The sequence below is a fragment of the Argopecten irradians genome, chromosome 5 (assembly GCF_041381155.1).
Source record: "Argopecten irradians isolate NY chromosome 5, Ai_NY, whole genome shotgun sequence".
Lineage (NCBI taxonomy): Eukaryota > Metazoa > Mollusca > Bivalvia > Pectinida > Pectinidae > Argopecten > Argopecten irradians.
This window is the reverse complement of record NC_091138.1, coordinates 28,921,043-28,931,832: the sequence shown is the minus strand read 5'-3', so window position 1 is coordinate 28,931,832 and position 10,790 is coordinate 28,921,043.

Here is a 10,790-nt window from a genome sequence, read left to right as displayed (position 1 = left end):
CTAGAATAAGCTTTATACAGGGGATGGCGTCTTTCTATGGAAGCAATTATTTGATGTCATACTGAAAACATATACGACAAACAACATCAATTCCTTGGGATTTATACCGGATGTGCACAATATTATGAAAAATTACAATATCGAGATTTTCTTTGGATTGAACAACCCTGACGACGATATTCCTTCAAAGGGACGTTGGAAACAGTTCATAAAACGGATAGTACAAAATCGCGAGGGGGAGAAAAGGAAATAATCTTTGGCTGCTAAAGAAAGTCTACACATTTTTGCTAGCATACATACTAAGCTGGATACACATCCACTGTGGAAGATCTCTAAATTAAGTGTGAAGGATACATGGCAAATGAGTGACCTTATACACTTATCCCTTGTCTGGGAAGTTGTTCCTGTTATTTGCAAATTATGTGGTAAAACGGTAACTGATATAGTAGTACATTTTCTGATGGAATGCCATATTCTGTTTGCTGAGAGGAATCTAATCCTGGAAATCATTGTTAATTTTCTTCATGTTAATGACTATGTTACATTTACGAACATGAGTGAAACAAAATTTATCCTTGGCAGACGATCACAAGATATCGATTTGTCAGACGAAAACTGGACAGAAATGATGAAATACATCTCAAAATTGATACCAAAAATGTATGCAAAAATTGATGAATATTTATAAAAGACAGTGACGAATCTAAGAAACAACTAGAATATGAACAATAACTAAACCAGACATAACGTAGCAACGTTGCTCGAACTTGTAAATATTAACGTTCAAGTATTTTACATGAACTGATTCTACACTGCAATTTTTTTTCTATGTTCCTTGCTGTTGTAATCTCATAAAAAATGAGGAAATAAAGAATATCTATCTATCTATCTGTCACTGAGCAGACATGTGCCCTGTACAAATTAATTAACCTACTACTAAATACACATTATAATTATAAAGATGGGCTTAAGCGAAATTTTTCAATTGGAAGTCATTATGGAAAACATCTGTACTGAATCGGTACTATTAATACCCAAAAAGCATAATACCAGTCAGAAACAGTATGTGTGGTAAGTGCCCATTCAAAACATGTTGTGCAAGTCTCTCTTACCAAATTAGTACAAAAAAAAAACTGCGTAATTACAAATAAAGTTACAACGCAATATCATTTCAAATTCCAGATACATATACACTGCTATATCAATTATCCCTGCTAAATTTTACTCAGGGGTACATACATCAGGTTCCTACAGGAATTACATACAAACTGGTCAATGTTAAATATCTCGGGTAAAAAATATGACAAGATAATTAGTCATAGGCTCCTTTGACACTTTGATACAATCATCTCTAATACTTAATATCAACAAAAAGAATGTCATGTCAAACATCATGTCATTACATTGTGTATATAATCTTTTGTTTATAAATATCTATTTCCTTCGGAGTCAAGCACAATAAATACACAAATACTGTACGAACAATATGTTTATTAAATGATGCCTACTCGAGTAGAAGTACTTTTATTACAATGCCGTTATAAAATTGTGTTCGGGAAAATATGATGATCCTCCACGTAATTTGCTTATCACTGTGTCGCACTTTTACTCGAGTTATCTTTCTTGTAATGTGTGTCAAGAAAGCAAATCGACTTCTGGGGATGATTAGGAGAACGTTTGGTCCACTCGACAAAGACATGTTTCTGCCATTATATAAATCTCTCATTCGGCCACAGTTAGAATATGCTACTGCAGTTTGGAGTCCACTGCTACTTAAGGATATTCAGCAACTAGAAAATGTGCAACGTCGGGCCACTAAACTAGTAAAACTTTCCTACTTACCCTATTCAAACCGATTACGACAATTTGGATTACCATCTCTAGAGTACAGACGTAAAAGAGCTGATGTTTTATAAGTATTCAGAATTATTAATGAAATTGACATAACCAGTGATAGAGGCCGAAGCATGATGACCAAACAAAACCATTACAGAACAAGGGGACACAATAAAAGATTACTGAAATCTCATACGAGACTCAACATTCGGAAACATTCATTTGCAATAAGAGTGATCAACGACTGGAACTCCCTACCTTCAGAAATTGTGAATGCCGAGTCGGTGAACAGATTCAAGACCCTCATAAACACTTATTGGAAGAACTACGACATTAAGTTTTACCCTAGCTCTTATTGAAGACATTACTATAAGCAGGCTAAAACAAGGGACATATAGTGTAAATATTGTATATAAGGTATATAACTGGATGTGCTCAATATTTCATTAGTTCAAGTTTTTGAATTATTGCGCAAATATAATTATGATTATGTACAGACTATAGATTTAGGTGGTCAAGAAGCTTTGCTTAAAATAGACAGAAATCTGGTATATCTGGTATATAATGCTTTATTTCATTCCAAAACAAATGATAATTGCAATAAAAATCCGCTCTAATTGAAATTCCGCTATGATGCTCCACGGTGCTCTATGATACGCTACAGTGCAATACAAGTACAGAGAGTCTATTTGATTATTGTCTAAGTAAATGAAATCCGACAGAACGGAAAATTCACAATCCGGACGGATTGGCGTTGTTCAGATTATCGAGGGCTGCGTCTCGAGCACAAAGAGCATCGTGGTGGAGCGGAATTACAAGTCTTATTTGAATTGGTGTCCACCTCTTGCAGTTTTCCAAAAACTGCTTATCATTCCATGGTTAAGACTCATCAGTTACATATCTATCAACATTGAGTTTTCAGGTGATTGATGATTTAGATGCAACATAGAATTACAACAATACTCAAAATATGTGCATAGAAATATAACAAAGAACTAACATTGATAACCGCCGCTTTAATGTTAGCAGTTTACGGGGATTTGTGTCTTTTTATATTTGCCTTCAACACTTTTCTTAAGGATATGATTACCCTTGCATCAATACTTAGATACTGTTTTTTAAAGCATTTTACCATAGCATAACTAATGCCTAATTTGCTTCCCTAGCTGCGATGACGTAGCTCTGAACGACGGACGAAATGGCAACTAGTACCATATATGGAATGACCTATACATTTTCACTAGGAATGAAATATAATTTCACAAAGTTGTTAACATGAACTTTCAAAAAAACAATCGCTAAATTCTAAATAATGCTTACATTTGTCCAGTTTCACCATGTTTATTTCAGTTTGTTGGCTTTTTAAAACTTTTAAACATATTTTACCTTTTGAGTGTTTCATTTCGTCACGGTTTCCGTTAAATCAAACATGTCGAAGTATTTGAACAGGATTATACATGTGTTGTGTTTGCCTTGGATTTGACCACTAATAGTTGATGAAACATTATAATCGAAAGATTTGTAAAATTAATATTGATCATAGTTGTCAGAACAATTCAGTTACATAAGGATATTACCCGAAAATATATTTTTATCAGTCAGTCTCACAGTGCCCGGTGTGGACACACCGGCGCTTACAACACTATCGGCAACGGGATGGAATTCATACCCTGCCGAGAACGGAGTGGAGGCAGGGTATGATTATTCGTTCTAGCTATACCCCGGTGCGTGTTATACGCAGGACATTATGGTAAGCTCTAGATTTGTCAAGTGGACAGGGGTATCGCAACCCGAGTGAAATATTTTGGCTGGTCAATCCGAGGGTTGACAGCCAAAACTTTTCACGAGGATGAAGATATCCCTGTCTACTTTACAGACCCATGTTTGATTATTTTCCTCCCATAGAAAAATTCAGAAAAAATAATATCGTCCTCGTCAGTAGTTTCCGTATGTATCAATGACGTTATGACAAGCGCGAGTGAGCTGTCGTTTTCTTATCCCGTAAAAGACCGAACTATCTATTCCCTAGCAACCATATAGTCAAATTTTTTGGGAAACGACGTGAATTGCGTCCACAATATATTGCCGTCAAAATGGATACCTACCCGTAAGGATGCCAACTCTGTAATATGCAAAGACTGAATATGACTCGTCGGGTTTCTATGTCTCTTTGCCAAGTCTTCGACACGAGCTGCTACGAATTGAAACTATCCCCGAAAAAAAAAGAAAAACTGACAGACATAACAGCTGATGAAGCCATCTATTAAGTAAGTTTACATACTAAAACCTGTCACTGATGAACAGGAACCTTGAAAAGTATGCGGATTAATCTTATGCAACCAACGGGAATACATTTTAGGGAAAATCGCTCCGACATCCTAAGACGCTGTCCTATCAACTGTCATGATATCCGAAACATTTCTACATTAAACTACAAAGTCTGTGTCCGTCCATTTAAATGATAGCTTTTGTTTATTTATGAGCACATGGCATTTTCAGTATGTTTTCACTTGAACGATACCTTCGGTCTGGCACGGAGTCCAAATGTCTGATACTATTCTATTATGTATAAATAGTGAACCGAATTGTATATTCTGTCGTATTGTTCATGTCCTTGTGTATCATTATGTACTTGATATATGTCCACGACTTTAAGTTCTTAGAAAAGGTTGTACTATGTCGGATAAGTATAACAGTATAACCCGTTAGATTCTTTTCATTTCGTACTGATCAATACCATTGATATCATCTACCAGTACATTTGTAATCATACACTCGTCTGTCTTTCAGAAGAGGGTATTTACATGTGTAGTGGTGGAGAAAGCTTTTGTATCTATAATTATTGTCTCTGAAACTTGTGTTTTCTATGTAGGCTTGATGCTAATTCGGCAATTTGGAGAACGTTTGATGATATGTCCGTTAATGTTGTCAGTCAAAATATGGGTGGGTGGTATATTAAACGATGCTGGTGTCTAGTAATGCTTGTTTAGGACTTGACTCTCATAGCCTTCTCTGATTGTAAAACAACTAGCAGTGTCATACAAAGGAAAATTCGTTATCTAACTGTTATCATACAATAACTTAGGTTTAGTTTTATTAAGGTTAGTGTTGTAAAATTTCGTTTAGGACAATTTATATACTCAAATTCCTGATTCATGATTACACAGATATCGCAGTGATCGCTTTTTTTCTTCAGACTCTAGTCTCGGTAATCATATAACCCGGAATCTTTCTTATATAAGTTAATGCCTATTCAGGGCCAGATCTTAGGTCGTCGTTGAAAAGACGGTATAAGGAAAGCAATGGTTGTACAGAAATGAGTGAAACATAAATTAGATATTAATGTGATAGGCACTATGTTTACAGCATAGTGCGAGGTACGAGTTGTCTCAAAACAATAACATACCCTTTGTCGATTTCGACCGCAATTTTGATTGCCACCACGTTTCGACCGTGCGAGTGATTGCATATAATATCCCTTTTTGATAGTCGGTGTTATGTTCATGACTACAGGAGTCTATCTGATAAAGTATCTTGGGGTTATAACCGTTGCATAAACAGACTGGGGTAGATTTAGTGCACATAGAATCGGGTCGAAATTACCCGCCGTATATATCAAACGGGCCGAGACATTTCATGCTTGCGCACAATAGATGTATGTAAACAAACATGTAGACGAACACGTTGTGTTAGTGTTATTTCGGACTGAAGAAGGCCCTATAGTGGCTGAGTATATATTCCATAGAAATGATTTTGATTTTACTTTGAATTTATTTTTGGCCTTTTATTTCAGAATATTAATATACTAGCTTTATACCGTTTTTACCTCATCATAAATTAAATCGCCTATATGATCAAGTAACGAGTTCATTATTTATGTTGTACCTTTAGGAAAATGCTTTTTAAGGTATTAATTTCCAGGAGTTCGTTCTAGGCATAGCCATGTCAGGTACCATTCGCATGGAAGACGGCATTAAACAGTCGCGTAGCATGCATAGTGTTTCTTAGAGAATTTCACTCCCACCACAATACATGAACATTACCATGCGGCAATTATAGCTCACACGTTATCTCTGGCGCATGCATAATTCATACTTTTGTTTATCTTTAATTGGGAAGGCATGCAAATGCAATACCATCAGTCATTATGACGTCATTAGCAGTTTTCTACTTGCTTAATAACTGCAACCGGACAAAAGGCACTTCACTCATTGCGAACCTTGCGAAAAGGACAGCATGCGATGGGAAAACTCATTAGTGATTCTAGTAATTAGTGTTTCAATTAGCAATGAGGACAGTGAGAACGAACCACCAAACACATTGGTGTTCTAACTTCCAACTTCTGCCAAATCATTGACCGAAAAAAAACACTGGTTGCTATTGGTCATTTTGATACGACAAATTTCGGATGTCATTGTAATATGAGTGTGGAGTACCATTTTGATATGTGTGTAGGGTATCATTTTCATACTGAATATGCATATATGTGGTGTCATTTTGTGAGTGTGTGGAAGACCATATGAGTGTGGTAAACCATTTTGAATTGAGTGTGGTAAACCATTTTGAATTGAGTGTGGTAAACCATTTTGAATTGAGTGTGGTAAACCATTTTGAATTGAGTGTGGTAAACCATTTTGAATTGAGTGTGGTAAACCATTTTGAATTGAGTGTGGTAAACCATTTTGAATTGAGTGTGGTAAACCATTTTGATATGAGTGTGGCAGACCATTTTGAATTGAGTGTGGTAAACCATTTTTATACTGAATATGGGGTATCTTTTTGATATGAGTGTGGTAGAACATTTTCATATGAGTGTGGAAGACCTTTTTGATATGAGTGTGGTAAACCATTTTGATATGCGTTTGGGGTATCATTTTTATACTGAATTTGGGGTATCATTTTTATACTGAATATGGGATATCGTTTTGATATGAGTGTGGAAGACCATTTTGATGTTAGTGTGGTAGACCATTTTGATATGAGTGTGGTAAACCATTTCGATATGCGTTTGGGGTATCATTTTTATACTGAATATGGGGTATCATTTTTATACTGAATATGGGGTATCATTTTTATACTGAATATGGGGTATCTTTTTGATATGAATGTGGAAGACCATTTTGATGTTAGTGTGGTAGACCATTTTGACATGAGTGTGTCCATTACCTTGTATGGGAGGGAAGATTCATGACCTAACGACATAAAGGCACGACTACAGACCCGTCAACTACCCGATCCTCTATGTATCCCAGCTTGGTTGGCCTAATTGGCTCTGGGTGATTTACAGCTGGAAAACCATTTGGAGCCATTACGTGTGAATAGGAGTGATAGGTAGATCGCGCTTAGTCTACTGCTTACCGGAAGTCAGGTCTAGAGTGAATCTGTCTCAGGGCCGAGGTCTATTAGCGGCTCCCTTACTTGTGATGTATGTACAATCGGGGTACACGATTCGCCCGTCAAACATAGTCCGTATCACACTTATGGAAATATTGCTTTTATAAACGACTTTTGAGATGATAGCAAACTCAATCGACTGCAATGTATATATGCCTGATGCGTGCCATAATGCTTGGTCAGTAGTTTGATGTAGATAAAAACGTCTTTCTCGACTGCTTTCACGAATAGTGAAACTCTTGTCCGTTTTAAAGTCTTATCTTTGTTTTTAGTTCTATTTATCATGTTGACGTCCTATTAAAACACGGGTCGTCTTGCGTCTGTGAAGTGCGAGTTGCGTGTTATGAGAGACTGCGATATATTCGTACTGTGTCTTCTTGTATAATGGTACCCTTGCCCTTTTTGTAGTGCTATATCACTGAAGTATGCCGCTCAAGACAACAAGTAACACACCCTACTCGGTCACATTATACTGCCAAGGGGCAAACCAGTCGTCCCACTCCATTCACGCTGAGCGCTATGTAGTAGCAAAATTTCTTAGACAATGGTGTGTCGCAACCAGGGGACAGAACCCAGAGCCTACCTCACAGGAGCGATGCTCAACCGAAGTCCAAATCTCAGGTTGTGTCAAGGGAGACATATGAAGAAATAAGTAAGTTAGGAAGCTATCCTAAAATTAGTCGCCTTTTACTTTGTATGATTCTTACGCCCTTTTAAAGCAATTTCATCGTATCTGCATGTGACACATTCATATCGGGGAACAAAGGAAACGAATCGCTTATTGTTACTAATGACATTATCGCAAAAGACATCCGTTTAGAGGTCAAGCAAAACTGACGACTATAGTAAATCAAAGTTATCAAAATAACTAAAACATGGTAGAGCGTCCCGTAGACACTAGCTGTTAATATGTAGATAATGCTCATTTTCGCCAGGATTGGTGCAAAATAGTGAAGGATTGAGTAGTGTTTACGTTGTGTCTAAAAACGTCCTCATAGGGTCGAAATAAGATATATCTTAGCCTCCAAAAACATACACACTCACCGCATCATCCATTATAGCATTCATAAAATGACCTTACCTGTTGATACGAGTTTATAGTGAGTTTATATATCCACGTATCTATGGAAGTGTGTTTATACATCCACGTATCTATGGTAATGAGTTTATTTACCCACGTATCTATGGTAGTATGTTTATATACCCACGTATCTATGGTAGTGAGTTTATATATATATATCTACGTATCTATGGTAGTGAGTTTATATATATATATATCCACGTATCTATGGTAATGAGTTTATTTACCCACGTATCTATGGTAGTGAGTTTATATATATATATCCACGTATCTATGGTAGTGAGTTAATATACCCGCGTATATATGGTAGTGAGTTTATATATATATCCACGTATCTATGGTTGTGAGTTATATACCCGCGTATCTATGGTAGTGAGTTTTTATATATATATATCCAAGTATCTGTGGTAGTGAGTTTATATACCCGAGTATCTATGGTAGTGAGTTTATATATATATCCACGTATCTATGGTAGTGAGTTTATATATATATCCACGTATCTATGGTAGTGAGTTAATATACCCACGTATCTATGGTAGTGAGTTTATATATATATATCCACGTATCTATGGTGGTGAGTTAATATACCCGCGTATCTATGGTAGTGAGTTTATATATATATCCACGTATCTATGGTTGTGAGTTATATACCCGCGTATCTATGGTAGTGAGTTTATATATATACCCGCGTATCTATGGTAGTGAGTTAATATATATATCCACGTATCTATGGTAATGAGTTAATATACCCGCGTATATATGGTAGTGAGTATATATATATATATCCACGTATCTATGGGAATAAGTTAATATACCCGCGTATCTATGGTAGTGAGTTTATATATATATACCCGCGTATCTATGGAAGTGAGTTTATATATATATCCACGTATCTATGGTAGTGAGTTATATACCCGCGTATCTATGGAAGTGAGTTTATATATATACCCGCGTATCTATGGTAGTGAGTTTATATATATATCCACGTATATATGGTAGTGAGTTAATATACTCGCGTATCTATGGTAGTGAGTTTATATATATATATCCACGTATCTATGGTAGTGAGTTTATATACCCGCGTATCTATGGAAGTGAGTTTATATATATATCCACGTATCTATGGTAGTGAGTTAATATACCCGCGTATCTATGGTAGTGAGTTTATATATATATATCCACGTATCTATGGTAGTGAGTTTATATACCCGCGTATCTATGGAAGTGAGTTTATATATATATATCCACATATCTATGGTAATGAATTAATATACCCGCGTATATATGGTAGTGGTATGGTAGTGAGTATATATATATATCCACGTATCTATGGTATTGACTTAATATACCCGCGTATCTATGGTAGTGAGTTAATATATATATCCACGTATCTATGGTAATGAGTTAATATACCCGCGTATCTATGGAAGTGAGTATATATATATATCCTCGTATCTATGGTAGTGAGTTAACATACCCGCGTATCTATGGTAGTGAGTTTATATATATATATATCCACGTATCTAGGGTAGTGAGTTATATACCCGCGTATCTATGGAAGTGAGTTTATATATATATCCACGTATCTATGGTAATGGGTATATATACCCGCGTATCTATGATAGTGAGTTTATATATATATCCTCGTATCTATGGTAGTGAGTTAACATACCCGCGTATCTATGGTAGTGAGTTTATATATATATCCACGTATCTATGGTAATGGGTTTATATACCCGCGTATCTATGGAAGTGAGTTTATATATATATCCTCGTATCTATGGTAGTGAGTTAACATACCCGCGTATCTATGGTAGTGAGTTTATATATATATATCCACGTATCTAGGGTAGTGAGTTATATACCCGCGTATCTATGGAAGTGAGTTTATATATATATATCCACATATCTATGGTAGTGAGTTTATATACCCGAGTATCTATGGTAATGAGTTTATATACCCGCGTATCTATGGTAGTGAGTTTCGATACCCGCTTGTCTATGGTAATGAGTTTATATATCCGCGTTTCTATGGTAATGTCACACCAGTAATAACGTGATCTGTTTATCTCTGGCTTGAATATAAATGATGGTGAAACAGAAATAATGTCTGATGTATGTGATCAAATGAATCTCCATCTTGTACCCACTATCCAGACTGTTTATTAGTATCGCTAGTGTGGAGCTTGTCTGGGACTCTGTTGTTAGGCAAACCACCATTAGACGTTTATTGGACGTCACGATCTTAGAAATAAGGATGTTTTTGTATAGTTTCGTCTGGTATATTAAATACGTGCCACCAAAGGTGTTGAGCTGATGAGGACTCCGTAGTCGTTATCCACGTATGATGAATGGTGTAATGTTCTACCATAATTATGATATACGGCAAGTATTAGGCTGGACTGAAATTGACTGGCACGGGATTACTACTACCCTATAGCAATTTTAGTGACGTCATATCAACTATTGGCTGGTGTGA